Genomic DNA, 16,675 nt, shown 5'->3' with positions numbered 1-16,675 from the left:
GATACAGAGAGATACAGATATAGAGAGATACAAAATATGATGTAAATACAACCCATATTTATGCTTATTTATTTTCCCTTTTGTACTTTAACCATTTGTACATCATTACAACACTGTATATATACATACATAATATGACATTTGTATTGTCTTTATTCTTTTGGAACTTGTAATGTTTACTGTTAATTTTTATTGTTTATTTCACTTTTGTATATTATCTACCTCACTTGCTTTTGCCAATAAAGCCCCTTGAATTGAATTGAATTGATACACAGAGAAATACAGATACAGAGAGATACAGAGAGATACACAAAGAGATACACAGAGAGATACAGATACAGGGATGCACAGAGAGATACAGATACAGAGAGATACACAGAGAGATACACAGAGAGATAGAGATACAGAGAGATATAGAGAGACAGAGAGATACACAGAGAGATATAGAGACACAGAGAGATACACAGAGAGATAGAGATACAGAGAGATACACAGAGAGATGCACAGAGAGATACAGATACAGAGAGATACAGATACAAAGAGATACAGAGAGATAGACAGAGAGATACACATAGAGAGAGATATAGAGAGATACACAGATAGATAGAGATACAGAGAGATATAGAGAGACAGAGAGATACACATAGAGATACAGAGAGATATAGAGAGATACACAGAGAGACACACAGAGAGATATAGATACAGAGAGATACATAGAGCGATACAGATACAGAGCGATACAGAGAGATACACAGAGAGATAGAGATACAGAGAGATACATAGCGTGATACAGATACAGAGCGATACAGAGAGATACACAGAGAGATAGAGATATAGAGAGACAGAGAGATACACAGAGAGATGCACAGGGAGATACACAGAGAGATACACATAGAGATAGAGATATAGAGAGCCAGAGATACACATAGAGATAGAGATACAGAGATATAGAGAGACAGAGAGATACACAGAGAGACAGATGTAAAAAGAGACAGAAAGATACACAGAGAGATAGAGATACAGAGAAATACATAGAGAGATACAGAAACAGAGCGATACAGAGAGATACACAGAGAGATACACAGAGAGACAGATATAAAGAGAGATAAAAAGAGATACACAGATACACAGAGAGACAGAGATAAAGCCCTTTGAATTTAATTTCATTGATAGAGATACACAGAGAGAAAGATATAGGGAGAGATACAGAGAGACAGATATATAGAGAGATACACAGAGAGAGACAGAGATTGATATACACAGAGAGACAGAGATAAAGAGCAACCCAGACTCAACCCTATTAAAGAAACAATCCTATCTACAACATATACAATCCCAAACCTTTCTGTCTGGTCAGAAAAGCTATTTTTCCCTCCCAGACATTTGGATAATAACTATGTCTACATCAATAGAGTGACTGTTTGTTTGTCCAACGACACTATGACAGGGCTTTCAGTCAACTCTTACTTCTGGACTTTTCTAACGCCCTTACTGAATGGGTTCATGCTGAATTTGGAGTGTCACCCTGGGTAAACTCATAGTTAGGATGTGAGAGCCTGGTCAAACACACACAGATGCTCTATAGACAGACCAACAAACATTCAGGGGTCTTGTGCAGATGTTTATTTTGTTGCTCTGATTGGTTCCAAGTCTGTCTCAATCCACTCTTCCTGTTTTCATTCAAATACTAAACCACACTACCAGCTGTTATAGGTCTCTCTCTTTCTCTAGCACTCACTCTCTCTCTCTCTCTCTCTCAGATCCATCAAACTAAGGAATGCAGTTGGACCATGCTGAACACACACACACACACACACACACACACACACACACACACACACACACACACACACACACACACACACACACACACACACACACACACACACACACACACACACACACACACACACACACACACACACACACACTTGGGATAGATCTTTCTTCATCACTGGGTTTGGCTGAGGGCTCACACGAATAGCTAGAACAAACTCAAGATTATCTATACCTCCACCCATCTCTCTATCATCCATCTCTTCTATACCTCCACCCATCTCTCTATCATCCATCTCTTCTATACCTCCACCCCTGACCTATTCACTGGACGTGCTACCTGTCCCAGACCTGCTGTTTTCAACTCTCTAGAGACAGCAGGAGCGGTAGAGATACTCTCAAAGATCGGCTATGAAAAAGCCAACTGACACTTACTCTTGTGTTACTGACTTGTTGCACCCTCGACAACTACTATGATTATTATTATTTGACCATGCTGGTCATTTATGAACATTTGAACATCTAGTCCATGTTCTGTTATAATCTCCACCCGGCACAGCCAGAAGAGGACTGGCCACCCCTCATAGCCTGGTTCCTCTCTAGGTTTCTTCCTAGGTTTTGGCCTTTCTAGGGAGTTTTTCCTAGCCACCGTGCTTCTACACCTGCATTGCTTGCTGTTTGGGGTTTTAGGCTGGGTTTCTGTACAGCACTTTGAGATATCAGCTGATGTAAGAAGGGCAATATAAATAAATTTGATTTGATTTGATTTGATCTCTCTATCATCCATCTCTTCTATACCTCCACCCATCTCTCTATCATCCATCTCTTCTATATCTCCACCCATCTCTCTATCATCCATCTTTTCTATACCTCCACCCATCTCTCTTTCATCCATCGTTTCTATACCTCCACCCATCTCTCCATCCATCCATCTTTTCTATACCTCCACCCATCTCTCTATCATCCATCCATCTTTTCTATACCTCCACCCATCTCTCTATCCATCCATCTCTTCTATACCTCCACCCATCTCTCTATCATCTATCTCTTCTATATCTCCATCCATCCATCTCTTCTATACCTCCACCCATCTCTCTATCATCCATCTTTTCTATACCTCCACCCATCTCCCCTTCCATCCATCTTTTCTATACCTCCACCCATCTCTCCATCCATCCATCTTTTCTATACCTCCACCCATCTCTCTATCCATCCATCTCTTCTATACCTCCATCCATCTCTATCATCTATCTCTATATCTCCATCCATCCATCTCTTCTATACCTCCATCCATCTCTCTATCCATCCATCTCTTCTATACCTCCATCCATCCATCTCTTCTATCCCTCTATCTTGGTCAGATGGTAGTTTCTCCTGAGGGCTAGTTTCAGTTTCAAACACAGAGCCATCAGCAACAATCAACTGTCATCATTATCTAGCATCAAATCTATATAATCAAATCTATATAATCAAATCTATATCATCAAATCTATATAATCAAATCAATATAATCAAATCTATATAATCAAGTCTATATCATCAAATCTATATAATCAATTCAATACTCATCTTTAAAACCAAAACGATTTAGGGCAAAAGAGTTCATCTTAAGAAAGGAAATAGAGGAACTAACAGTACAGATAGATAGCAATAAAAACTCTAACGTAGAGGAACTAACAGTACAGATAGATAGCAATAAAAACTCTAACATAGAGGCACAGAATAAGTTAGAGGAAAACTAAAAGAAATGGAAAACTACAAGACTTATTTAAGAAAGATCAAGATGAATATATTATAAAAATAAAGCAAACTGGATGGAATATGGGTAAAAATGCACAAAATATATTTTTTTTTATCTTCAACATAGAAATTCTAACAAAAAGAATGTATAGAAATGTGTTATCCATGATTTACCAAAGTATATTTTGAAAGAGGATGTCACGACTTCCGCCGAAGTCCGTCCCTCTCCTTGTTCGGGCGATGTTCGGCGGTCGACGTCACCGACCTTCTAGCCATCAATGATCCATTTTTCATTTTCCATTGGTTTTGTCTTGTCTTCCTTCACACCTGGTTCCAATCCCATCAATTACATGTTGTGTATTTAACCCTCTGTTTCCCCTCATGTCCTTGTCGGAGATTGTTTATTGTAAGTGTTTGTGTACGTCTGTACTGGTGTGTGTCGGGTTATGTGTACCCATTGATTTTTATATTTATGTTTTCCGGTGGGTTTTTTGTATTAAACTGCGCCGTTGGAAACACAGTTATTTCTCTCCTGCGTCTGACTTCTCTGCCGCCAGTTAAACACCCTTACAGAATCTCCGACTGTACTATGGAGTCAGCAGGAAACGTTACCCCGGCCATAGGAGTGGAGGAGCGCGTCCAGGAGCATGCAGCAATACTACACCATCTTGGCACCACCATGGATCACGTTGTCCAGACAATGGACCACTGGGAGAGACAGGGAGTTTTTCCAGCGCCTCCACCAGCACAACCGGGGTCTCCCCTGAGCGCCCCTTTCCCGCTTGAACCCAGTGGGATTCGTCTCTCCTTGCCCCAGGAGTACGACGGGAGGGCTGCGAACTGCCAGGGGTTCCTGTTACAATTAAACCTCTACCTAGCCACCGTCAACCCAAATCCATCGGGTCGTGAGAGGTTGTCCACCCTCGTCTCGTGCCTCACTGGGAAAGCCCTGGAGTGGGCCAACGCCGTGTGGAGAGAGGGAGATGCGGTGTTGGACCAGTTTGAGGAGTTCACCCGCCGTTTTCGGGCAGTCTTCGACCACCCGCCCAAGGGTAGAGCGGTGGGTGAACACCTCTACCATCTGAGGCAGGAGATGAGGAGCGTCCAGGAGTTCACCCTGGAGTTTAGGACCCTGGCTGCCGGCGCGGGATGGAACAACAGGGCCCTGATTGACCATTACCACTGCAGTCTGCGCGAGGATGTCCGTCGGGAGCTGGTCTGCAGAGACACCACCCTCCCGTTCAACCAGCTGGTGGACCTGTCCATCTGGCTGGACAACCTGCTGGCTACTCACGGCTGTCCAGATCAGGGTCTGGTGGTTCCATCCCCCCGCACCCCCTCTCCGATACCCATGGAGCTGGGAGGGGCGGTATGCAGGGAGACCGGAGGGGGTTCCCGCTCGTGCACCATCTGTGGCCGCAGAGGTCACACTGCCGGTTGGTGCCGGGTTGGTTCCTCTGGGAATCGAGGCAGCAGGCAGGGCGCTCTGGCGTCACCCCAGGTGAGCCGGCACCATTCTCACCCAGAGCCCTCTGTTGCACATATGTTTGTGTCTGTCACTTTTCCTGAGTTTTTCCTGCATTCCCAGCATAAGGCGCTCGTAGATTCAGGTGTGGCTGGGAATTTCATTTATAGAGCGTTAGCTCATAGTTTAGGGACCCCCCATTGTTCCCATGGTTGTGCCCTTCCCCGTTCACGCCTTAGATAGTCGACCATTAGGGTCAGGGTTGATTAGGGAGGTCACCGAGCCTTTGGGCATGGTGACGCAGGGGGGTCATATGGAGAGAATTAGTCTCTTCCTCATTGACTCTCCTGCGTTTCCCGTGGTGCTGGGCCTACCCTGGTTAGCTTGTCATAACCCCACTGTTTCTTGGCCACAGAGGGCTCTCACGGGGTGGTCGCAAGAGTGCTCAGGTAGGTGTTTAGGGGTTTCCGTTGGTGCTACAACGGTGGAGAGTCCAGACCAGGTCTCCACCGTGCGCATTCCCCCTCAATATGCCGATTTGGCTCTCGCCTTCTCCAAAAAGAAGGCGACTCAATTACCACCTCATCGACGGGGCGATTGTGCGATAGACCTCCTGGTAGACGCTGCACTTCCCAGGAGTCACGTGTATCCCCTCTCACAGGCAGAGACGGAGGCTAGGGAAACATATGTCTCCGAATCCCTGCGTCAGGGGTACATTCGGTCCTCCACTTCACCCGCCTCCTTGAGTTTATGTTTTGTGAAGAAGAAGGAGGGGGGTCTGTGTCCGACTATCGGGGTCTGAATCAGATCACTGTGAGGTATAGTTACCTGCTACCTCTCATAGCCACAGCGATAGAGTCAATGCACGGGGCGCGCTTCTTCACTAAACTAGATCTCAGGAGCGCTTACAACCTGGTGCGTATCCGAGAGGGAGACGAGTGGAAGACGGCTTTCAGTACCACCTCTGGGCACTATGAGTACCTCGTCATGCCGTACGGGTTGATGAATGCGCCATCAGTCTTCCAAGCCTTTGTAGATGAGATTTTCAGGGACCTGCATGGGCAGGGTGTAGTGGTGTATATTGTTGACATTTTGATATACTACGCTACACGCACTGAGCATGTGTCCCTGGTGCGCAGAGTGCTTGGTCGCCTGCTGGAGCATGACCTGTATGTCAAGGCTGAGAGATGCCTGTTCTTCCAACAGTCTGTCTACTTCCTAAGGTATCGCATTTCCACTTCAGGGGTGGAGATGGAGAGTGACCGCATTGCAACCGTGCGTAATTGGTGGACTCCCGCCACGGTAAAGGAGGTGCAGCGGTTCTTAGGGTTTGCCAACTACTACCGGAGGTTTATCCAGGGTTTTGGTCAGGTGGCGGCTCCCATTACCTCACTGCTGAAGGGGGGCCGAGTGCGCTTGCAGTGGTCAGCTGAGGCGGACAGGGCTTTTAGTCACCTGAGGGCTCTGTTTACCTCGGCTCCCATGTTGGCCCATCCAGATCCCTCTTTGGCGTTCATAGTGGAGGTGGACGCGTCCGAGGCTGGGATAGGAGCGGTGATCTCTCAACGCTAGGGTACGCCACCGAAGCTCCGCCCCTGTGCCTTCTTCTCGAAGAAGCTCAGCCCGGCGGAGCGAAACTATGATGTGGGGGACCGGGAGCTGTTGGCTGTCGTCAAGGCCTTGAAGGTGTGGAGACATTGGCTTGAGGGGGCTAAACACCCTTTTCTCATCTGGACTGACCACCGCAATCTGGAGTGTATCCGGGCGGCGAGGAGACTGAACCCTCGCCAGGCAAGGTGGGCCATGTTTTTCACCCGTTTTTGTATTTACCCTCTCATACAGACCAGGCTCTCAGAACGTTAAGGCAGATGCATTGTCCCGGCTGTATGACACAGAGGAGCATGGATCCCACTCCCATACTCCCGGCCTCTTGCCTGGTGGCACCGGTGGTGTGGGAGCTGGACGCGGACATTGAGCAGGCCTTGCGTACAGAGCCCGCTCCCCTTCAGTGTCCGGTTGGGCGTCTGTACATACCATCTGCTGTCCGCGATCGGCTAATCTATTGGGCCCATACGTCATCTTCCTCTAGTCATCCGGGTATCGGTCGGATGGTGCGCTGTCTTAGTGGAAAGTACTGGTGGCCCACTTTAGCTAAGGACGTGAGGGTTTATGTTCCCTCCTGCTTGGTGTGCGCCCAGTGCAAGGCTCCTAGACACCTGCCCAGAGCTAAGTTACAACCCTTACCTGTTCCACAACGGCCATGGTCGCACCTGTCGGTGGATTTCCTGACTGATCTTCCTCGTTCACAGGGTAACACCATAATCCTGGTTGTTGTGGATAATTTGTCTAAGTCCTGTCGTCTCCTCCCTTTGCCCGGTCTCCCTACGGCCCTACAGACTGCGGAGGCTCTATTTACACACGTCTTCCGGCGTTACGGGGTGCCTGAGGATATAGTGTCTGATCGGGGTCCCCAGTTCACGTCGAGGGTCTGGAGGGCGTTCATGGAACGTCTGGGGGTCTCGGTCAGCCTTACCTCAGGTTTTCACCCTGAGAGTAACGGGCAGATGGAGAGAGTTAACCAGGATGTGGGTATGTTTCTGAGGTCTTATTGCCAGGACCGGCCGGGGGAGTGGGCAGCGTTCGTGCCCTGGGTAGAGATGGCCCAGAACTCGCGCCGCCACTCCTCCTCTAACCTTTCTCCCTTCCAGTGCGTATTGGGGTATCAGCCGGTTCTGGCTCCTTGGCATCAGAGTCAGACCAAGGCTCCTGCGGTGGACGACTGGTTCCGGCGCGCGGAGGAGACATGGGACGCCGTCCATGTCCATCTTCAGCGCGCCGTACTGCGCCAGAAAGTTGGCGCAGACTGTCACCGCAGTGAGGCCCCGGTGTTCGCACCGGGGGAATGGGTCTGGCTCTTGACCCGAAACCTGCCCCTCCGCCTGCCCTGTTGGAAGCTGGGTCCGCGGTTTGTGGGGCCATTTAAAGTCCTGAGGAGAGTAAACGAGGTATGATACAGGTTACAGCTTTCCCCCGATTACCACATTAACCCCTTGTTCCATGTGTCTCTCCTCAGGCCGGTGGTGGCTGGCCCGCTCCAGGAGTCTGAGGTGCGGGAGGTTCCTCCGCCCCCTCTGGACATCGAGGGGGCCCCGGTGTACTCCGTTCATTCCATACTGGATTCGAGACGTCGGGCGAGGGGCCTTCAGTACCTCGTGGACTGGGAGGGGTATGGTCCAGAGGAGAGATGCTTGGTTCCAGTGGAGGACGTGTTGGATCCTTCTATGCTGTGAGATTTCCACCGTCTCCATCCAGATCGCCCTGCGCCTCGCCCTCAGGGTCGTCCCCGAGGTCGGTGCTGACGCGCAGCTGGAGCCACGCGTCAGGGGTGGGGTACTGTCACGACTTCCGCCGAAGTCCGTCCCTCTCCTTGTTCGGGCGGTGTTCGGCGGTCGATGTTACCGACCTTCTAGCCATCACTGGTCCATTTATCATTTTCCATTGGTTTTGTCTTGTCTTCCTTCACGCCTGGTTCCAATCCCATCAATTACATGTTGTGTATTTAACCCTCTGTTTCCCCTCATGTCCTTGTCGGAGATTGTTTATTGTAAGTGTTTGTGTACGTCTGTACTGGTGTGCGTCGGGTTATGTTACCCATTGATTTTTATATTTATGTTTTCCGGTGTTTTTTTTTTTGTGATAAACTGCGCCGTTGGAAACACAGTTATTTCTCTCCTGCAGCTGACTTCTCTGCCGCCAGTTAAATACACCTTACAGAGGAAGCAATGTACTTTCATTTCAGTCTCCTCCATTTCCACTAACTGAAGTTAATTGAAAGGATTTGTTTTCTATTAATAATGTAAAATTAACAGCCGTACAGAAAGACTCATGTGAAGACCTAATTACAGAGGAGGAACTTCTAGATTCAATTAAAGCCTTCAAGTCTGGGAAAACTCCAGGGCTGGATGGCATACCAGTTGAGGTATATCAAATATTTTTCAATGTACTCAAAGGTCCATTATTAACATGTTTTAACCACTCTTAAAAATGGTAGACTATGAAATACTCAGCAAGAAGGTCTGATTTCACTATTACTGAAACAGGACCCAGGTGGTAAATATTAAGATCCAGTCCACCTAAAAAACTGGTGACCGCTTACTCTTCAGTGTTGTAATGCCAAAATCCTAGAAAAATGCATAGCGCATAGAATTAAAAATGTATTGTCGGATATTATTCATTCAAATCAGACAGGTTTTTTTTTTTACATGGATGATAGATTGGAGATAATATAAGACAAGTACTGGAAACAATAGAACACTATGAAATATCTGGGATACCAGGCCTGGTATTCATAGCTGACTTTAAAAAGGCCTTTGATAAAGTACAACTGGAAAAGAGAATCTCTTATACAATGGGTTAAAGCTACGTATAGTAACCCCAGGTGTAAAATAGTCAATAATGGCTACTTTTCGGGAAATATTAAATTGTCAATAGGAGTAAAACAAGGCTTTCCACTATCGCCATATCTATTTTATTATGGCCATTGAAATGTTAACTATTAAAATTGTATCCAAAAATAACATCAAGGGGCTACAAATTCAGGTCTTATAAACAAAGGTGTCATTGTACACTGACGATTCATGTTTTCTTTTAAATTATTTTTGGTTCCCTGCACAGCCTCATAGAGGATCTAGATACTTTTTCTAACCTCTCTAGATTAAAACTTAATTATGATAAGTGCCCCATATTACGTATTGGATCACTGAAAAATGCAACTTTTCATTACCGTGTAGTTAACCAATAAAATTGTCCGACGGGGAAGTGGACAGACTCAGTATTCATATCACAAACGATTCAATGAATTTCAATAGAAAGTTAGCCAAATTAGATAAGATTTTGCTACCATGGAAAGGACAACACTTGTCTATTTGTGGAAATATCACCCTGATTAATTATTTAGTCATATCCCAGTTTACTTATTTACTTATCCTCTATGGGATCGGTGTCCCTAAACCGGGACGGTTGTTGCTAACTTGCACTAATGTGACTAGAATGACGTTGTAAACAACAGCCAACTTTCCAGGACAATGACATGTCTTATATGGGCAGAAAGCTTAAATTCTTGTTAGTCTAACTGCAGTGTCCAATTTACAGTAGCTATTACAGTGAAAAAATACCATGCTATTGTTTGAGGAGAGTGCACAACAACAAAACACTTTTATCACGGCAACTGGTTTGATACATTCACCTCTGAAGGTAAATAATGTACTTACATTCAGTAATCTTGCTCTGATTTGTCATCCTGAGGGTTCCAGAGACAAAATGTAGCATAGTTTTGTTTGATAAAATACATTTTTATATTCAAATGTAGGAACTGGGTTCTACCGTTTGAACCCCTGCTCTCTCTGTATATTCCACTTTATTTAGAACGGCAAGCCAGACAAAATTAAATGGGCCTATTTATATAATTATCACATCCTGACCATAGAAAGCTTTTATTTTCTATGGTAGAGTAGGTCAGGGCGTGACAGGGCGTTTTGTCTAGTTTATTTATTTCTATGTTGGTTCTAGTTTCTTTTTTCTATGTTGGGTTTTTTGTATGATTCCCAATTAGAGGCAGCTGGTCATCGTTGTCTCTAATTGGGAATCATATTTAAGTTGTTGTTTTTCCGACTAGGTTTTGTGGGAGATTATTTTGAGGTAGTGTGTGTGTCACCTCTTCGTCACAGTTTGTTATTTTGTTTAGTAGTTTATTTGTATGTCTTGCATAGTTTCACAGTTATAATAAAATGTGGAACGATACACACGCTGCGCCTTGGTCTCCTTCGTACGACAACCGTGACAGAATCTCCCACCACCAAAGGACCAAGCAGCGAGACCAGGAGTGGGGGACATACTGGACTTGGGAGGAGATATTGGATGGAAAGGGATCCTGGACTTGGGAGGAAATCCAGGCAGGACAGGATCGCCTTCCATGGCGGGAGACACAAGCGGTGAAGGAAGGACAGCAACGACGACAAGGTTCACGGCCACGACACAAGCCCAAGAAGCAACCTCAAAATATTTTTTGGGAGGAGAGTGAACGGAGGGGAGATTTAGAGACGTTTGAGGAATTGTTGGATCAATTTGAGGAGAGTGAAGAGAGAGAGAGCTGTTGGTTTGGTGTAGTATGCACGGCATTCGTCCTGAGGAGCGTGTTAGTCGTCCAATGCCACCTGTGTCAGCTCCCCGTACTCGTCCTGAGAAGTGTGTTAATGTTCCGGTACCATTAAGGCCGGCTATACACACCAAGTCTCCAGTGCGCCTTCACAGAAATGGCAATTTTCCCTTAATTCGGATTGGGACTGGATGGTCTTCAGAGATAGATGGGAGGGGTTGAAGGTAGCAGAAGGCTGGGACTGGATGGGCTTCAGAGATAGATGGGAGGGGTTGAAGGTAGCAGAAGGCTGGGACTGGATGGTCTTCAGAGATAGATGGGAGGGGTTGAAGGTAGCAGAAGGCTGGGACTGGATGGTCTTCAGAGAGAGATGGGAGGGGTTGAGGAGAGCTGAAGGCTGGGACAGGATGGTCTTCAGAGATAGATGGGAGGGGTTGAGGGGAGCTGAAGGCTGGGACTAAAAACAAACAAAAGATAACTAATGTAAAATATACTGTCCGTGAAATGTATGTAGTATGTATGAACTGGAAGTGGAAGCCTAAGTATTGTTGTCCATTAGTTTACTCCAATTAGGGGAGGGGTGGTAGGGTTAGGGGTAAATAATAAAGAAGGAAAATATATTTAAATATATATACAGTCAAACGTTTGGACACACCTACTCATTCTAGGGTTTTTCCTTATTTTTCCTTTTTTCTACATTGAAGAATAATAGTGAAGACATCAAAACTATGAAATAACACATATGGAATCATGTAAATTAAAATGTAAATGATATCCCATTCACCATTCAATTTCTTAGAGGGGGAGTGTACTAAAAGAGAAAACAGAAGGAGTGGGGAGGAGGATGAGTGAGCATTTGTTGTCTCTCTCCTTTGGAATTCTGGGACAGAGAAGCTCATTGATCCAATCATCCTAGAGAGAGGGGGGAGACAAGACCTGTCCCATCCCCAACAGACAACCACTCCCTCCCTCCCTCCCTCCAGCACAGGCCACACACAGCCCCCAGCAGCACAACATTAATACTCGTTAGGGTTCACTGTATCCGGATGACATCCCCCGCACTGGGCAAAGGTAGAGTGTGCTGCTATGACATTTATTTAGAGTCTGCAACCTTTCTCGCTATCTCCCCCGTTTCTCTCTTGTAATCTTTTCCCTCCTCCTGCGCCTCCTCCTCCTCTTCCTCCTCCTTCTCCTCCTCTCACCTCTGCTTTGAGAGCCGTCTCTCTCTCCTCTCTCTCTTTTTCTCTCATTCTCTCTTTCTCGTTTGCCTCTAACTTCTCTCTCTATCTCTCCTCTCTCTCTTCTCTCTCTCTCTTTCTCTGTGTGATACTAATCCCAGTTAGCTATCATCGTGCTGAGCAGTACTGAGTTGACAGTCCTTATGGGAGGTTACTGCCTGACACAGTGATGGTCCTAGAGGAGGTTACAGCCTGACACAGTGATGGTCCTAGAGGAGGTTACAGCCTGACACAGTGATGGTCCTAGAAGAGGTTACAGCCTGACACAGTGATGGCCCGAGAGGAGGTTACAGCCTGACACAGTGATGGTCCTAGAGGAGGTTACAGCCTGACACAGTGATGGTCCTAGAGGAGGTTACAGCCTGACACAGTGATGGTCCTAGGGGAGGTTACAGCCTGACACAGTGATGGTCGTAGAGGAGGTTACAGCCTGACACAGTGATGGTCCTAGAGGAGGTTACAGCCTGACACAGTGATGGTCCTAGAGGAGGTTACAGCCTGACACAGTGATGGTCCTAGGGGAGGTTACAGCCTGACACAGTGATGGCCCTAGGGGAGGTTACAGCCTGACACAGTGATGGTCGTAGAGGAGGTTACAGCCTGACACTGTGATGGCCCTAGAGGAGGTTACAGCCTGACACAGTGATGGTCCTAGAGGAGGATACAGCCTGACACAGTGATGGTCCTAGAGGAGGTTACAGCCTGACACAGTGATGGTCCTACGGGAGGTTACAACCTGACACAGTGATGGAGTGATGGTCCAAGGGGAGGTTACTGCCTGACACAGTGATGGTCCTAGGGGAGGTTACAGCCTGACACAGTGATGGTCCTAGAGGAGGTTACAGCCTGACACAGTGATGGTCCTAGGGTAGGTTACAGCCTGACACAGTGATGGTCCTAGGGGAGGTTACTGCCTGACACAGTGATGGTCCTAGAGGAGGTTACAGCCTGACACAGTGATGGTCCTAGAGGAGGTTACAGCCTGACACAGTGATGGTCCTACGGGAGGTTACAACCTGACACAGTGATGGCCAGGGAGGTCGCCGACAGTGGGCAGGGAGGTTACAGCCTGACACAGTGATGGTCCTAGGGAGGTTACAGCCTGACACAGTGATGGTCCTAGAGGAGGTTACAGCCTGACACAGTGATGGTCCTAGAGGAGGTTACAGCCTGACACAGTGATGGTCCTAGAGGAGGTTACAGCCTGACACAGTGATGGTCCTGAGGAGGCCAGGGTGTACAGCCTGACACAGTGATGGTCCTAGGGGAGGTTACAGCCTGACACAGTGATGGCCCTAGGGGAGGTTACAGCCTGACACAGTGATGGTTGTAGAGGAGGTTACAGCCTGACACTGTGATGGCCCTAGAGGAGGTTACAGCCTGACACAGTGATGGTCCTAGAGGAGGTTACAGCCTGACACTGTGATGGCCCTAGAGGAGGTTACAGCCTGACACAGTGATGGTCCTAGAGGAGGTTACAGCCTGACACAGTGATGGTCCTAGAGGAGGTTACAGCCTGACACAGTGATGGTCCTACGGGAGGTTACAACCTGACACAGTGATGGAGTGATGGTCCAAGGGGAGGTTACTGCCTGACACAGTGATGGTCCTAGGGGAGGTTACAGCCTGACACAGTGATGGTCCTAGAGGAGGTTACAGCCTGACACAGTGATGGTCCTAGGGTAGGTTACAGCCTGACACAGTGATGGTCCTAGGGGAGGTTACTGCCTGACACAGTGATGGTCCTAGAGGAGGTTACAGCCTGACACAGTGATGGTCCTAGAGGAGGTTACAGCCTGACACAGTGATGGTCCTACGGGAGGTTACAACCTGACACAGTGATGGAGTGATGGTCCAAGGGGAGGTTACTGCCTGACACAGTGATGGTCCTAGGGGAGGTTACAGCCTGACACAGTGATGGTCCTAGGGGAGGTTATAGCCTGACACAGTGATGGTCCTAGAGGAGGTTACAGCCTGACACAGTGATGGTCCTAGAGGAGGTTACAGCCTGACACAGTGATGGTCCTAGAGGAGGTTACAGCCTGACACAGTGATGGTCCTAGGGGAGGTTACAGCCTGACACAGTGATGGTCGTAGTGGAGGTTACAACCTGACACAGTGATGGAGTGATGGTCCAAGGGGAGATTACTGCCTGACACAGTGATGGTCCTAGGGGAGGTTACAGCCTGACACAGTGATGGTCCTAGAGGAGGTTACAGCCTGACACAGTGATGGTCCTAGGGTAGGTTACAGCCTGACACAGTGATGGTCCTAGGGGAGGTTACTGCCTGACACAGTGATGGTCCTAGAGGAGGTTACAGCCTGACACAGTGATGGTCCTAGGGGAGGTTACAGCCTGACATAGTGATGGTCCTAGAGGAGGTTACAGCCTGACACAGTGATGGTCCTAGAGGAGGTTACAGCCTGACACAGTGATGGTCCTAGAGGAGGTTACAGCCTGACACAGTGATGGTTCTAGGGGAGGTTACAGCCTGACACAGTGATGGTCCTAGAGGAGGTAACAGCCTGACACAGTGATGGTCCTAGGGGAGGTTACAGCCTGACACAGTGATGGCCCTAGGGGAGGTTACAGCCTGACACAGTGATGGTTGTAGAGGAGGTTACAGCCTGACACTGTGATGGCCCTAGAGGAGGTTACAGCCTGACACAGTGATGGTCCTAGAGGAGGTTACAGCCTGACACAGTGATGGTCCTAGAGGAGGTTACAGCCTGACACAGTGATGGTCCTACGGGAGGTTACAACCTGACACAGTGATGGAGTGATGGTCCAAGGGGAGGTTACTGCCTGACACAGTGATGGTCCTAGGGGAGGTTACAGCCTGACACAGTGATGGTCCTAGGGGAGGTTATAGCCTGACACAGTGATGGTCCTAGAGGAGGTTACAGCCTGACACAGTGATGGTTCTAGGGGAGGTTACAGCCTGACACAGTGATGGTCCTAGGGGAGGTTACAGCCTGACACAGTGATGGTCCTAGAGGAGGTTACAGCCTGACACAGTGATGGTTCTAGGGGAGGTTACAGCCTGACACAGTGATGGTCCTAGGGGAGGTTACAGCCTGACATAGTGATGGTCCTAGAGGAGGTTATAGCCTGACACAGTGATGGTCCTAGAGGAGGTTACAGCCTGACACAGTGATGGTCCTAGAGGAGGTTACAGCCTGACACAGTGATGGTTCTAGGGGAGGTTACAGCCTGACACAGTGATGGTCCTAGAGGAGGTTACAGCCTGACACAGTGATGGTCCTAAGGGAGGTTACAGCCTGACACAGTGATGGTCCTAGAGGAGGTTACAGCCTGACACAGTGATGGTCCTACGGGAGGTTACAACCTGACACAGTGATGGAGTGATGGTCCAAGGGGAGGTTACTGCCTGACACAGTGATGGTCCTAGGGGAGGTTACAGCCTGACACAGTGATGGTCCTAGAGGAGGTTACAGCCTGACACAGTGATGGTCCTAGGGTAGGTTACAGCCTGACACAGTGATGGTCCTAGGGGAGGTTACTGCCTGACACAGTGATGGTCCTAGAGGAGGTTACAGCCTGACACAGTGATGGTCCTAGGGGAGGTTACAGCCTGATATAGTGATGGTCCTAGAGGAGGTTACAGCCTGACACAGTGATGGTCCTAGAGGAGGTTACAGCCTGACACAGTGATGGTCCTAGAGGAGGTTACAGCCTGACACAGTGATGGTTCTAGGGGAGGTTACAGCCTGACACAGTGATGGTCCTAGAGGAGGTAACAGCCTGACACAGTGATGGTCCTAGGGGAGGTTACAGCCTGACACAGTGATGGCCCTAGGGGAGGTTACAGCCTGACACAGTGATGGTTGTAGAGGAGGTTACAGCCTGACACTGTGATGGCCCTAGAGGAGGTTACAGCCTGACACAGTGATGGTCCTAGAGGAGGTTACAGCCTGACACAGTGATGGTCCTAGAGGAGGTTACAGCCTGACACAGTGATGGTCCTACGGGAGGTTACAACCTGACACAGTGATGGAGTGATGGTCCAAGGGGAGGTTACTGCCTGACACAGTGATGGTCCTAGGGGAGGTTACAGCCTGACACAGTGATGGTCCTAGAGGAGGTTACAGCCTGACACAGTGATGGTCCTAGGGTAGGTTACAGCCTGACACAGTGATGGTCCTAGGGGAGGTTACTGCCTGACACAGTGATGGTCCTAGAGGAGGTTACAGCCTGACACAGTGATGGTCCTAGAGGAGGTTACAGCCTGACACAGTGATGGTCCTACGGGAGGTTACAACCTGACACAGTGATGGAGT

At 48.1% G+C, this 16,675-nt stretch overlaps 1 protein-coding gene across 2 annotated transcripts in view; it reads right to left on the bottom strand.

Moving 5' to 3' along the window:
- The window catches only part of LOC106612150 (disintegrin and metalloproteinase domain-containing protein 19-like), a 70,053-nt gene that overhangs the window by 31,069 nt on the left and 22,309 nt on the right, over nt 1-16,675 (bottom strand). The gene's annotated exons all lie outside the window — the stretch shown is intronic.

This window comes from Salmo salar, chromosome 09 (assembly GCF_965601325.2).
Source record: "Salmo salar chromosome 09, fSalSal1, whole genome shotgun sequence".
NCBI lineage: Eukaryota > Metazoa > Chordata > Actinopteri > Salmoniformes > Salmonidae > Salmo > Salmo salar.
The sequence above is the reverse complement of the archived record's forward strand: the minus strand, read 5'-3'. Positions and strand labels throughout refer to the sequence as shown.